This window comes from Electrona antarctica (assembly GCF_951216825.1).
Source record: "Electrona antarctica genome assembly, contig: scaffold_271, whole genome shotgun sequence".
Classification (NCBI taxonomy): Eukaryota; Metazoa; Chordata; class Actinopteri; order Myctophiformes; family Myctophidae; genus Electrona; species Electrona antarctica.
Window position 1 is genome coordinate 152,313 of NW_027637849.1, and position 14,559 is coordinate 166,871.

The following is a 14,559-nucleotide window of genomic DNA, read 5'->3' on the forward strand; positions in this document are numbered from 1 at the left end:
TATAGAGAACACTATAGACACTATAGACACTATAGACACTATAGAGAACACTATAGAGAACACTATAGACACTATAGAGAACACTATAGAGAACACTATAGACACTATAGACACTATAGACACTATAGAGAACACTATAGAGAACACTATAGACACTATATACACTATAGAGAACACTATAGAGAACACTATAGACACTATAGACACTATAGAGAACACTATAGAGAACACTATAGACACTATAGACACTATAGAGAACACTATAGAGAACACTATAGACACTATAGAGAACACTATAGACACTATAGACACTATATACACTATAGAGAACACTATAGAGAACACTATAGACACTATAGAGAACACTATAGAGAACACTATAGACACTATAGACACTATAGACACTATAGAGAACACTATAGACACTATAGACACTATAGACACTATAGACACTATAGATAACACTATAGACACTATAGAGAACACTATAGAGAACACTATAGACACTATAGACACTATAGACACTATAGAGAACACTATAGAGAACACTATAGACACTATAGACACTATAGAGAACGCTATAGACACTATAGACACTATAGAGAACACTATAGAGAACACTATAGACACTATAGAGAACACTATAGAGAACACTATAGACACTATAGACACTATAGAGAACACTATAGAGAACACTATAGACACTATATACACTATAGAGAACACTATAGAGAACACTATAGACACTATAGAGAACACTATAGACACTATAGACACTATAGAGAACACTATAGAGAACACTATAGACACTATAGAGAACACTATAGAGAACACTATAGACACTATAGACACTATAGAGAACACTATAGACACTATAGACACTATAGACACTATAGAGAACACTATAGAGAACACTATAGACACTATAGAGAACACTATAGAGAACACTATAGACACTATAGACACTATAGACACTATAGAGAACACTATAGAGAACACTATAGACACTATATACACTATAGAGAACACTATAGAGAACACTATAGACACTATATACACTATAGAGAACACTATAGACACTATAGACACTATAGACACTATAGAGAACACTATAGAGAACACTATAGACACTATAGACACTATAGACACTATAGAGAACACTATAGAGAACACTATAGACACTATAGACACTATAGACACTATAGAGAACACTATAGAGAACACTATAGACACTATATACACTATAGACACTATAGAGAACACTATAGAGAACAATATAGACACTATAGACACTATAGAGAACACTATAGAGAACACTATAGACACTATAGACACTATAGAGAACACTATAGACACTATAGACACTATAGACACTATAGAGAACACTATAGAGAACACTATAGACACTATAGACACTATAGACACTATAGAGAACACTATAGAGAACACTATAGACACTATAGACACTATAGACACTATAGAGAACACTATAGACACTATAGAGAACACTATAGACACTATAGACACTATAGAGAACACTATAGACACTATAGAGAACACTATAGACACTATAGAGAACACTATAGACACTATAGAGAACACTATAGACACTATAGACACTATAGAGAACACTATAGACACTATAGAGAACACTATATACACTATAGACACTATAGAGAACACTATAGACACTATAGACACTATAGACACTATAGAGAACACTATAGAGCACACTATAGACACTATAGAGAACACTATAGACACTATAGACACTATAGAGAACACTATAGACACTATAGACACTATAGAGAACACTATAGACACTATAGACACTATAGACACTATAGACACTATAGAGAACACTATATAGAACACTATAGACACTATATACACTATAGACACTATAGAGAAAGTTATAGACACTATAGACACTATAGACACTATAGACACTATAGAGAACACTATAGACACTAAAGACACTATAGACACTATAGAGAACACTATAGAGAACACTATAGACACTATAGAGAACACTATAGAGAACACTATAGACACTATAGACACTATAGAGAACACTATAGACACTATAGACACTATAGAGAACAATATAGAGAACACTATAGACACTATAGACACTATAGAGAACACTATAGACACTATAGACACTATAGAGAACACTATAGACACTATAGAGAACACTATATACACTATAGACACTATAGAGAACACTATAGACACTATAGACACTATAGAGAACACTATAGAGCACACTATAGACACTATAGAGAACACTATAGACACTATAGACACTATAGAGAACACTATAGACACTATAGACACTATAGAGAACACTATAGACACTATAGAGAACACTATAGACACTATAGACACTATAGAGAACACTATAGAGAACACTATAGACACTATATACACTATAGACACTATAGAGAAAGTTATAGACACTATAGACACTATAGACACTATAGACACTATAGAGAACACTATAGACACTATAGACACTATAGACACTATAGAGAACACTATAGAGAACACTATAGACACTATAGAGAACACTATAGAGAACACTATAGACACTATAGACACTATAGAGAACACTATAGACACTATAGACACTATAGAGAACACTATAGAGAACACTATAGACACTATAGACACTATAGACACTATAGACACTATAGAGAACACTATAGACACTATAGAGAACACTATAGAGAACACTATAGACACTATAGACACTATAGAGAACACTATAGAGAACACTATAGACACTATAGACACTATAGAGAACACTACAGAGAACACTATAGACACTATAGAGAACACTATAGACACTATAGACACTATAGACACTATAGAGAACACTATAGAGAACACTATAGACACTATAGAGAACACTATAGAGAACACTATAGACACTATAGACACTATAGACACTATAGAGAACACTATAGACACTATAGACACTATAGAGAACACTATAGACACTATAGAGAACACTATAGAGAACACTATAGACACTATAGACACTATAGACACTATAGACACTATAGAGAACACTATAGAGAACACTATAGACACTATAGACACTATAGAGAACGCTATAGACACTATAGACACTATAGAGAACACTATAGACACTATATACACTATAGACACTATAGAGAAAGCTATAGACACTATAGACACTATAGACACTATAGAGAACACTATAGACACTATAGACACTATAGAGAACACTATAGACACTATAGAGAACACTATAGACACTATATACACTATAGAGAACACTATAGACACTATAGACACTATAGAGAACACTATAGAGAACACTATAGACACTATAGCCACTATAGAGAACACTATAGACACTATAGACACTATAGAGAACACTATAGAGAACACTATAGACACTATAGACACTATAGAGAACACTATAGAGAACACTATAGACACTATAGAGAACACTATAGAGAACACTATAGACACTATAGAGAACACTATAGAGAATACTATAGACACTATAGACACTATAGAGAACACTATAGACACTATAGACACTATAGACACTATAGAGAACACTATAGACACTATAGTGAACACTATAGAGAACACTATAGACACTATAGACACTATAGAGAACACTATAGACACTATAGACACTATAGAGAACACTATAGACACTATAGAGAACACTATAGACACTATATACACTATAGAGAAAGCTATAGACACTATAGACACTATAGACACTATAGAGAACACTATAGACACTATAGACACTATAGAGAACACTATAGACACTATAGAGAACACTATAGACACTATAAACACTATAGAGAACACTATAGACACTATAGACACTATAGAGAACACTATAGAGAACACTATAGACACTATAGACACTATAGAGAACACTATAGACACTATAGACACTATAGAGAACACTATAGAGAACACTATAGAGAACCCTATAGACACTATAGAGAACACTATAGACACTATAGACACTGTTCGGTTATTTGGCGATGTTGTGCCGGGGCTCCGACCAGCCCATGCAGTAGGCAGAGTAAAGTGACTAACACGCACAGGGTGAACTAAGTGCTCCAATAATAGCTTATATTTGATGAACTCAAACGTGCATTTTATAGGGTTTTTATTAATTCATGTTAATCATAAACACTTACAATCATACATTCACACCTTCTGTTCACACTTCCCCCCAACACAAGATGAATACAGTATCCCGGAATCTGGATCACAGTCCTATTGGTCTGTGGTTCTATTCTGCTCTGTTGGTAGGAATTCTAGCTATCATTTGAACACTCTAAACTCCCAGATCATGGTAAAGCTTAGCTTGTCATTGATGACTCTCAGACTTAGTTCAGCATGTGTCACTAAGTGACACTATGTGGTTTTAAATCTACGTTATCATTCAATCAATTTCCATTAATTGCCATTAATCAATCGGGAGAAAAAGAAACACAAATAACACTTGGTTACAATCTAAACATCATATTACATCAATTATGAATAATGCACAATTATATCTATATAGCACATAATATATAGCATATAATACATACCGCTGGTCTCTGTCTGCTACATGTATCAGTTTCGGTGGTATTGGTGAATCTAATTCTAATATTGTGCTACACAGCATATAGTCACAGTGGGCCCTGACTGAAATCCCACCTCCATGCTAAACACTTTCGGCCAATCAGAAGCCACTGACCCATGCATCCACACTGCCCTCTCTGTGAGAGGACAGTGTGGAGATCTGACTTTAGGTTAGATTAAACTGTCAGACTATTACAGGTATTTATCATTTAGACTTTTTACCAACCCAATATATTATAGGTTATTAGAACACATTACACAATTGACAGGAATTAAAGATAGTTACTTCATCCTGCATTGACATGTCCTACCCTAGTAAGTCTCTCCTCTGAGAAGAGTCATAATGGCCTGTCTCCCAACAGGAAGAGGTCGTAAAACCCCCGAAACCACCGGTCTGTCAATGCAACTGGAGTGCATTGGAATGTGGTCCCAGGACCTACAGCTACAGGAGAGTGGTACACATTGATCACTCAATCTGACCCAATATATTTCTCATTATGAGTACAAATCTCGCACACCCATAAATAACCAAACACTCCTCACGTCAGTTATGAAAATTGATATGGATATTAATTTTTCATAAACTGAAAGATTATTTTTGATATTAATCTTTTTTTCGGAAATATTATTTTTTGATATTTGGGCGCATGCCATTTTTTGTAATTTCGGAACCTGTTAAATAATACTGGATCCACATACTGAAGTTATAACATTATACAACTTTGAAAAACACATGAAAATAAAACACATTAACTGCATAAATCAATAAAACATGAAAATAATAAAAGGTTTACATGCGTCGATATCGTGGACATTTTTTGTAATTATCCCAACGCACCCTTAAGTATTAAATTCAGTTACAGCTAATCAAACTTATGTAATACTTGTAATAATGTGATCATCTCCACTTTTGTAGGATGCTGTTCCTGTCATGTCAGTTAGGGGTCACCTAACTGACATGAACTTCTGGTCACCTCTGTCCGCTTAATTTTATGGCTGCTTGCCCGGACATCCCCCCCTTAGGAGGAAGGAAGAAGACCTTTTCTTACACACAAGTCTGTTTAAGTTTATCTTTAAGAAAACATGACCTCCTGTGCTCCCCCACCTGCAAACGACTCTTTGGTTGCAGAATGGGGCCCAGTTGGTAAACACAAGTTTAAACAATGCAGTTTATTACCCCTGGTTGTCTCCTAACTAATCATGATCACAAACTCGTTTTAGTATTTTTGTCACCGTGTTAGGAACCTCAAATTGTGATTTTAACAAAATAATCGATTTTGCATCTCAACAACTTGGTGTCATTTGACTTTTTGGATTTTTTTACTTTGACTTTACCAAAAGCAACCCAATTGAAAATTGCAAATCCTTGCAACATCTTAACCACATTATGTGTCTTTCACACATGCAGTCTTTGTGCTTGTGTGTGTGTGTTAGTTTGTGCGTGCGCGCATACGCGCTCACGCACAAAACCCACTTGCACTTGTGGAATCCTTTGTGTGTGTGTGTGTCGCCTCGGACGGAGCAGGAGAAAGAACAAAGAAAAACCCGTGATGATGGTCTCATGACATCCGCATTTATTTGTTAAGCACAGAAGTCAGGGTCGTGACAAAACATGCATGTGGAAATTACACGCTGTGGTCTGTATCTACACCAGCCTCCGTCCCAAATTGAGTCTAGTTGATACAGCCCTGAATGTTGACATTACATGGTGTTAAATACTCAAGATTCGCCGTCCCCCAAGAAGTCCCTCCCCTCTCTGGGCATAAACACTTCCTGACTTCTAACCAATGAGGTCTGAGCCTGGCTTCCTGTTAGAGGCGAGCACTTCTAGACAAAAGGCAAGTCTCCTGGTAAACATTTAACGAAGTATAGCTTTGAAATAATACCACAATAATGAATTAAAGATACAATGAAGATATAAACCTAACGGAAACATATGAACAGAACTATGTGAAACAAACAGAATTATATGAAACTAAACAAAAGTATATAAACCTGAACTGACTATATTTAAGAAATGAATGAGCTTGATACATATCACTATATTCCTGAAATACCCTATGTTAAGAGTACATTTTAGATTAGTACTGAATGCTCTTAATAGTTTAGTAACCTAGTCTATGTATAAGTTTCCTAGCGTTTATCTTTATTCCATAATAACAAGAGTGTTTTAAGACATTTTAAGAAGGTATATCCAACGTAATGTTTTTAGAGTCATTAGACCCAAGCCTGAAATAAGATACTAGCCGTCTGTCTCGCACCTTCTGTGGGCTTCAAGGGAACTCAGAACAAAAGCATTTGCATCCTGTCCTGTAAGGTGTTGCTAGCTCAGACGTTAATAGCCCCTTTCAGTGAGAACATTCTAAATTAACTTCAAACCCAACTGCTTATAACCGTACCGACTATAGTTGAAAATAGACTTTAATTTTGGTTCATTCATTAGAAAATACACGACATGTCCTCCCTTTTATGGGGCATATGCTCCATAAACATCAAGATAAATGAACCAAAATAAAATCCTCCCTTTGATACATTAAAAACAAAAAAAGTTTATCAGAAAAAAACAACTAACTAAGAAAAGTCCGAAATAGCCAGGACACCCAAATTACATAACCCCCCCCCCTTTTGACAGACCAAACAGTCTGTCAAAAAATAAAACAAAACCAAAAACACCAAACCAAATAACCACCCTTAACCCACACACAAAAAAACAGGTATAAAAGTCCAAACCTCCTCCCTGGACACCCGTAATCACCCTAAAAATCATCAAACCAAACAAACAAAAACACAAAACAGCCGAACCATCATCGTACCACCCTACCATGCCTGATGAATATCCAAGCATGGGAGGCTGAAAATACAACCAAGGTTAAACTCAGACACAGGATATCAAAACACATTTTTTTTTTTTTTTTTTTTTCCCATCAAAATCCAAAAAACGAAAAAAACGAATGTCTGTTCTTTTTTCTTTAGCCAAAGAAATGCACAAAAGTTCGAGGTAAGCGTCACCGTCTGACCTCAGAGCATAGATAGAGAGACAGATATTTAGAAAAGAGTTGAGCGATACAAGATAGGGCATGCCATAGTGACACAGACGGGGAATGGGCATTTGGGCAAATCCTTCCAAGCACGAGAAAGTGTGCGGGGGAGTGAAAAAGGGCATGTGACAGGGCAAAATCCTTCTCAAACCTCCTCAGCATAGGTACACAGCTCTAGATCTGTGTACAGCGATACATCCGTTCCATCGTTCATTCCAGCCTCCATATCCCATGTATCCATGTGAGTGAGGACGGGCGACTGAATGGCCTGCAGTGCCATTGTCCCGCCCGCACCCCCTGTGAGCCCTCTGATTACCAAGGCACGGATGAGCGGAAGACAGCAGCAAAAGATAAAAGCTACAATGAAAATTATTCCTAGGATCCACATCCCTGCTGTCACCAGGTATGCACCCCAGGAACCCAAATGGCTTTCCAGCCATGCAGCCAGTCCAAAGGTGACTCCGGCGTGCGCATAGAGCTCAGCCCTCAGGCTGTGTAGATGTCCCATGGCCTGAGTGAAAGTACCATTTACTGCCGTAGAATTCGGGATGTATGTGCAACAGAAATCGCCAAACATTGCACAAACCCCGCCTTGAGATGCGAGGACCACATTCAACACCTGACGATTCTGCCAGGTCATCTGACTAGTGGCTGCCAACTGCCTTCCAATTGCTCCCAGGGCAGCGATAGTGAAATTCAAAAACCTCTGCTGATTATAATACAATCTGGGCAGTTTCCCAGGCTGTGGTCGACAAAGATATTCATAAACCTGTGTGTCCTGTGGAGCGTATGATAAATCCCATATTGTGTCGCAACGTTTTGCAGTAAAGTTACCCATATCCACAAGTCTCGTAGTCTGTGCTCCCAATCTACCCCTCTCAAAACATTCAAAAGTACCCACTAATTTTAGAACTCCACTAGGAATTGTAGACGGATCTGTTTTCACTCGTATGTCCAGTTTACTACACATCTCTCCGAGTGTGGGCCCTACAGTCTCGTCCTGATTTACAGAATCCTGACTTGCTTTGTGTTCTGGTAGAGATTCGTTATAATATTCAGCAGATCCTATGTACTGTAAACATTCTGCCTGGCAGAAGGGGACTAAATTTGGGTCAGAATCATTATTTAACACTCCATTGGAACTGAGTATAGTTTGTTTCTGTTCTTTTTCACAATTTTTCCAACTAAAATGTGTATTCAATACAGGTAGATGTGTCTGGTGTGCTTGTGCACAGAAATAACAGCCAGACTTGCCTATTGTCGTAGCGGAAAAGACACTCCATTGATACCAAGAATTTGCCAAAGCCATGTGATATAATGGTTCCAAAATGCCACCTGGGTTTGTATTAAACAGACTACTCATATGGAACGAGCCAGTTGCTTTTGCAATTTCTTCATCATCTGGAGTGACCTTTCTTGCTGTTCTATGTTTAACCAAATCCGGGTCTAAATTAATGTTGAACTCTAAGATGTCCTCCGTTTGTATATCAGGAAAATATTCAAGCGGAGACGTTATCGTGGAAGTGACAAAAATATTTGGGGTCTCTTCTATAAGGATATACTCAGTTTCAACAGAACTAGGGGATAATAGGCTATACTCAGTTTCAACAGAACCAGTAGATCTTACCACAGAACTAGGAGGAATAACACTATCTAATTTAGTGACTGTGATGGGAGGAGGATAGCTAACAGGAGTGGTATGAACAGTAGTGGGTTTGTTAGGACCCACAATATCTGACATATCTCGTACGTACGTCATACTTATAACTGGTGCATCAACAAGGTCCTGAAAAAATGTGACCATCCCTATAAAATTTTGTAACCCAGATTTAGCTTTCTTAGCTGACCTAGCAGGCCGTGATTCAATATTGGGAACCAGATCTTCCGGTATAGGCTGCATGAGAGTGGACATGGGCTCGGTGATAGGAGGAATGAGAACAGGGTTACCTTCTTTGAGTCTAGACATTGTACCTTCGGGGTCGACGCCTTTCACGGACTGGCCTGGGGTCACGGGGGAGAGCAGGCTGTGGTTCTCCCCCCTGGACCAGAGCTCCAGTGTCTTGTGGCTCGGCACCGCTTCCCTGGCTGTTTCCTTCAGCGTGGGGCGCTGAAGGGATGAATCTGGTGTCAATGTTACCGAATGCCCCGCTGTAATCGACGTCAGTGTCCTCCATGTCTGCTGAAAGAGGACTAGACTGACACGAGGTCCTGGTCGTCGTTGTTTGCTGGTGCCTTAACACAATGGTTCAGGTGATACCACGTGGGTGATCCCTCGACTTGTAGTGCCGTTCCCGTGCACCGAGTGACCAGGAAAGGACCGGATCGGCGTCCGTGGAACCACTTCCTGCAGAAAACTTTTACGTACACGCTATCCCCTGGCAGGATAGTGTTACAAGGTGTACATGCAGCTTCTTCCTTCTCCTCCTGTTCCTGGTGATTTGAACTGAAGATTGATGTCGTCTGACACCTGGTGCAGACGTCCGTACTCCATAGATGACGTAGTATTGGCAACGAAATTTTCTGGTTAACCGCTTAGCGGCTGTAGGATGCCCTGTAGATGTTGACCACTGTTGTGTAGAGGAGAGAACTCGCCTTCGGCACAGGTGTCAATATTGACATGATGTCGGATGTCCACTGGTACACTGGCATACTCCAAACTGGGTCACTGCAACTGTTTTTTCTCCGTCATCCTCCTGTTTAGAAATATGAACTAACTCCACACCAAGATTTAGAGTAGACATTCTTTTGCAAAACACAACCATGCATTGAAATATTTGGTTCACACATGTTAGTATTGACTACTCAGTGTTACTTACAAAGTCCTAAAAAAGATTATCCACTCATATTAAAATCAAATTGTTCCTTGTACCCTCTTGTCTCGCCAACTCCTGATAAATTTAACAATGTAGACTCATTTTTCGTTTGCCTTATTAATGCAATGGTCGTTTCTTGAACAACCAAATTACTTCTATACATGAATAATGCATCCTAAATTAGACTGCACATTTGTTGACAATAGTCATTTCTCCAAGCAATTATAAGCCACAATAAGTTTAAAACTCATTGCATGTTCCCTCTAAACAAAAGTAATTTATCGTGACACTCTGACTCCTCATAAGATGTTATACATTTTTAAAGAATTTAATCAAACTGCATTGAGTGCAATCTGAAAAAATACCCCTCATTATCAATTTGACCTTTATCTGATTAACCAATACCCTCCCCCCTTCTGTCACTCAAAATAGAGTGACAGAATTTACACACGCATACTGATTGTGTCAAAACGTTTTTTTTTCTTTTTACGCCAAACCGTAGCCTACCGAAAAGCATAAACCACGAACACCCATACCAACGCTGAGACAGAAGGAAGGAAACAGAAAGTATTCAGAAATTGCACACTCCAAACAGGGGAAAAAAATCGTTAACCTGCCATGTCGTCGCCCGTCCTTTTTTTTTTTTTTTTTTTTTTCAGCCAACAGTTGCCACCACATCACCAGGAAAGAGGTTGTTCTCTCATAGAGTCCAAAGTCAATGGAAGCACTTCAAAAAAATAAAATAAAAATAAACAAAACTGTTGCATCTCGCGCAAAATAGGACAGACTCACTGCGATACTCGTTGATGGGCTGCAGTGATGAGAGTCCTTGTGACAGCCGAACTTCACTGCGGGTCACGTGATGGTGAAGGCCGCGGAGGACAGCTTCGCATCGACAGAGCGGACCCAAGTCCCCACTGCCTTCCAGACACTGCCGTTGCTACTGGCAAGCCCTGACGTTGAAAAGGGGAAAAACTGGGTCCAGGCCCGTCACAAAACCTTGATAGATGTAACACACTGCCACACGAGAAGCAACCCGTATAGTTACGTGGCAAAGGACCACGCTAGCAGGCCCCAGGAGAAACAGCGTGATCGCCGGGTCCCATGAGCCTTGCATCCTGTGAGCCACGGAAATGTTGTACTGGACCCCCCGGTGGGAAAAAATCCCTCAAGTCCACCGTTGAACGCTCACCCAGGTCAATAACGAGCACCGCCTCCACACCTGAAAGTTCGTCCAAGCGTGCTGTCAACGCACGCTTAAAAAATGACACCAGAAGGATGGGCTGCCTGCACCTCAAAATCAAGTTAGACCTCTTCTGCGAACGCAGTCCAACCTTTCCTGGAGGACCCGGACCACTCGTTGTCCAGGTGTTTCTCCAACTCCAGGACCTCCATCCACACCCACTGCATCGCTCCGGCCGTTGCTGGAAGAGTCATCTCCACCAGAAGCATGGACCCCCCATTAGGGAGCGGTGGCACAACCAAAGCGACATCCTGGGCATTCGACATTTTAGAAAGACTCTTTGCATATGCCTTACAAATCCTTTTACCCTGTTTAAGAAACAATTTCATCACTTTCCGTTCCTCCTTCACCTCAGCTGCCAACGCTTCCTCATACTTGTGCACACGGACCTTCATGTCCCCAATGACATCCGGATAGAATATGCTTTCCCGTGGCCAACACCGATCATCTATCGGACCATGTAACTCCCATCTCCCCAGGATCGATGATAACTCGTCAATAAGCACATCATCATTGTGGAAAGAAGCTTGCTGACTAGACGAATCCATAACCAGTATTTAAGTTATTGAGTTCAGAGATATTAAATTACAATAAATGTCACGTCAACTAACCTTCACGGATGCAATTGATTTGTAATGCTCCTAAAACACCTCACCTAAACAGGGAACATACAAAGAACTCCAAAAAGAATTGCCAACCACTTACAGACCGTAGGCACTTGAGAACCTGTGAGCAGCTGCGTTACTGTAGGAATGTATGGTGTCACGCAAATTATGTGAAATGCAAAAAACTACCGTATATATTATACACAAGTTCAAGAACCTGTGCGAGAAATATTATAACTGACTATAAGCTTTAAACAAGAGCAAACGAAATGGACTATTTCTTTTTGAGTTGGAAAGGTAAAAAAGTACAAAGTTTGAACCTAAATTTTAGCAAAAACCCCCCACAAATGAAACCCTTACACCTTACCTCGAACAGGCAGAAACACACCCCGTTCTCTGAAAGAGAACACAGGTTTTTTAAAGAACCCCACACAACAGTTTTCACTGTTAAAACAATTAGTTGACAACAAAAAGAATCATGCAACAAAAATGAAACGCCACCAGTCACCACATTAATCCAGGAATTGTCCGTTAGTCAGAGAAAAGAAATGCATGCATTAAAGACCATATGCTAACTGTATCTATAACTGTATCTGTATCTATAAAACTATGAGAAAATTTGAAACAACCGAATGGTTTTCCCAAAAGGAATAGTGAAAACGAACAACCTTTAAGAGGACAGTCAGGAAGCCGACCAAAATGAAACAACGAGACAATATCAAATTATGTTTACCAAATGTAATTCACTGACAATTAGCAATTTATGACCGAGACAAACATAATTTATCCCAACCGTCAATTAAGAATAGTGAAAAAAGACTTGATATTTACACAAAGAGATACTCACGTGTTTCCCTTGACAGACCCCCAAACTGAAAAATAAAATAAAACATCATTCCCATACAACACATGTTGAAAGAAAATAATTTAAACTTACCACCATTAAATGTTTTTCTTCTTCTTAAACTGAGCCATTCCGAAAGTACAAAACAACATTAATAGACATGTAACACTGAGTGTAACAACGGAGATATAGATAAAAGAAAGAACAAACTATCCCATTTCATTACCGACTGGCGGGCCCTGTAAAAAACAAAATGATCCACACAAAACACAAAACGTTTGCCTAAAAACGGAAACAACACCACAAATAAGTCTAAACATGTGCCCGCCCAGTCCTGCAGTCGCAACACAAAACAAAAGATTATCCACGGTCACACAATAGCCGGGTTTGTAAATTGGACCAGCCAGAAAACAAACATCCATTGGGCGATCGTCCCAAATGCTATCGTACCCCCCTAAAAAACCCTCCAGTCGCACGCAGAGACTACAAAACCATAAACCCATACGAAGTCTAAAATAAAGCATTGAAATACTAAAAACAAAACCAAGACAAAGACAAAGACAAAACAAGATAAGCCTATCACAAACAAACAAACATCAAAGATAACCCCAACCTCATGAAGGCATAAAACTATCCCTAACCATCCCACTATCAACCACTGACATTCCTCAACTTACACACAACAGCCATTCATCAACTCCCCTCAACTCACACACAAACAACCCCCATTCAGTCATTCATCATGTTCAACAACCATCCACAACTTTCCCGCCAAATATCCAAAATGGCGCCCGCGGACCCCCAGACAAACAATAGAACAAAGGAACCTACAAGACTAACATCCACACCATCACACAAACATCATATATCAACAAAACAAACGTAACCTACTCTTTATCAAACCACCAACCAAACCAGCACAACCTTACCTCCGCCTCTCTGTAAAATCAGAGAAATAGTCGCTCCGAACCGAACCAAACATAACATTTCTCAGCTACAGAAACGCCAGACAGACTCTGCACCAGGACACAACCATCCACAACTTTAAAAAATTAAAATGCAGATAAATGCAACGTCCCTTTAGCGCGCCGTCGACGGGTGAAACCACGACAAAAGTTGAGAAGCCTAACAACCGAGTCTACGTCAAAACCCCGTCGCTCACAGGCGCATCTGCCCCAACCAACCAACAAAAATAATAAAACATACAGTTGTTCCGCCCAGTTAAATGAAGGTGAACAATAAATGATTAATTAACCCTACCATCAAATTCCTCGCCGCAGAAAACAGAAATAACACGAAATGTCCCATCACATGCTATTCCAGTCCATAACTTACGACGCTTCACGACAGCCGGCCTACGCGCGTACGGTAAACTAGT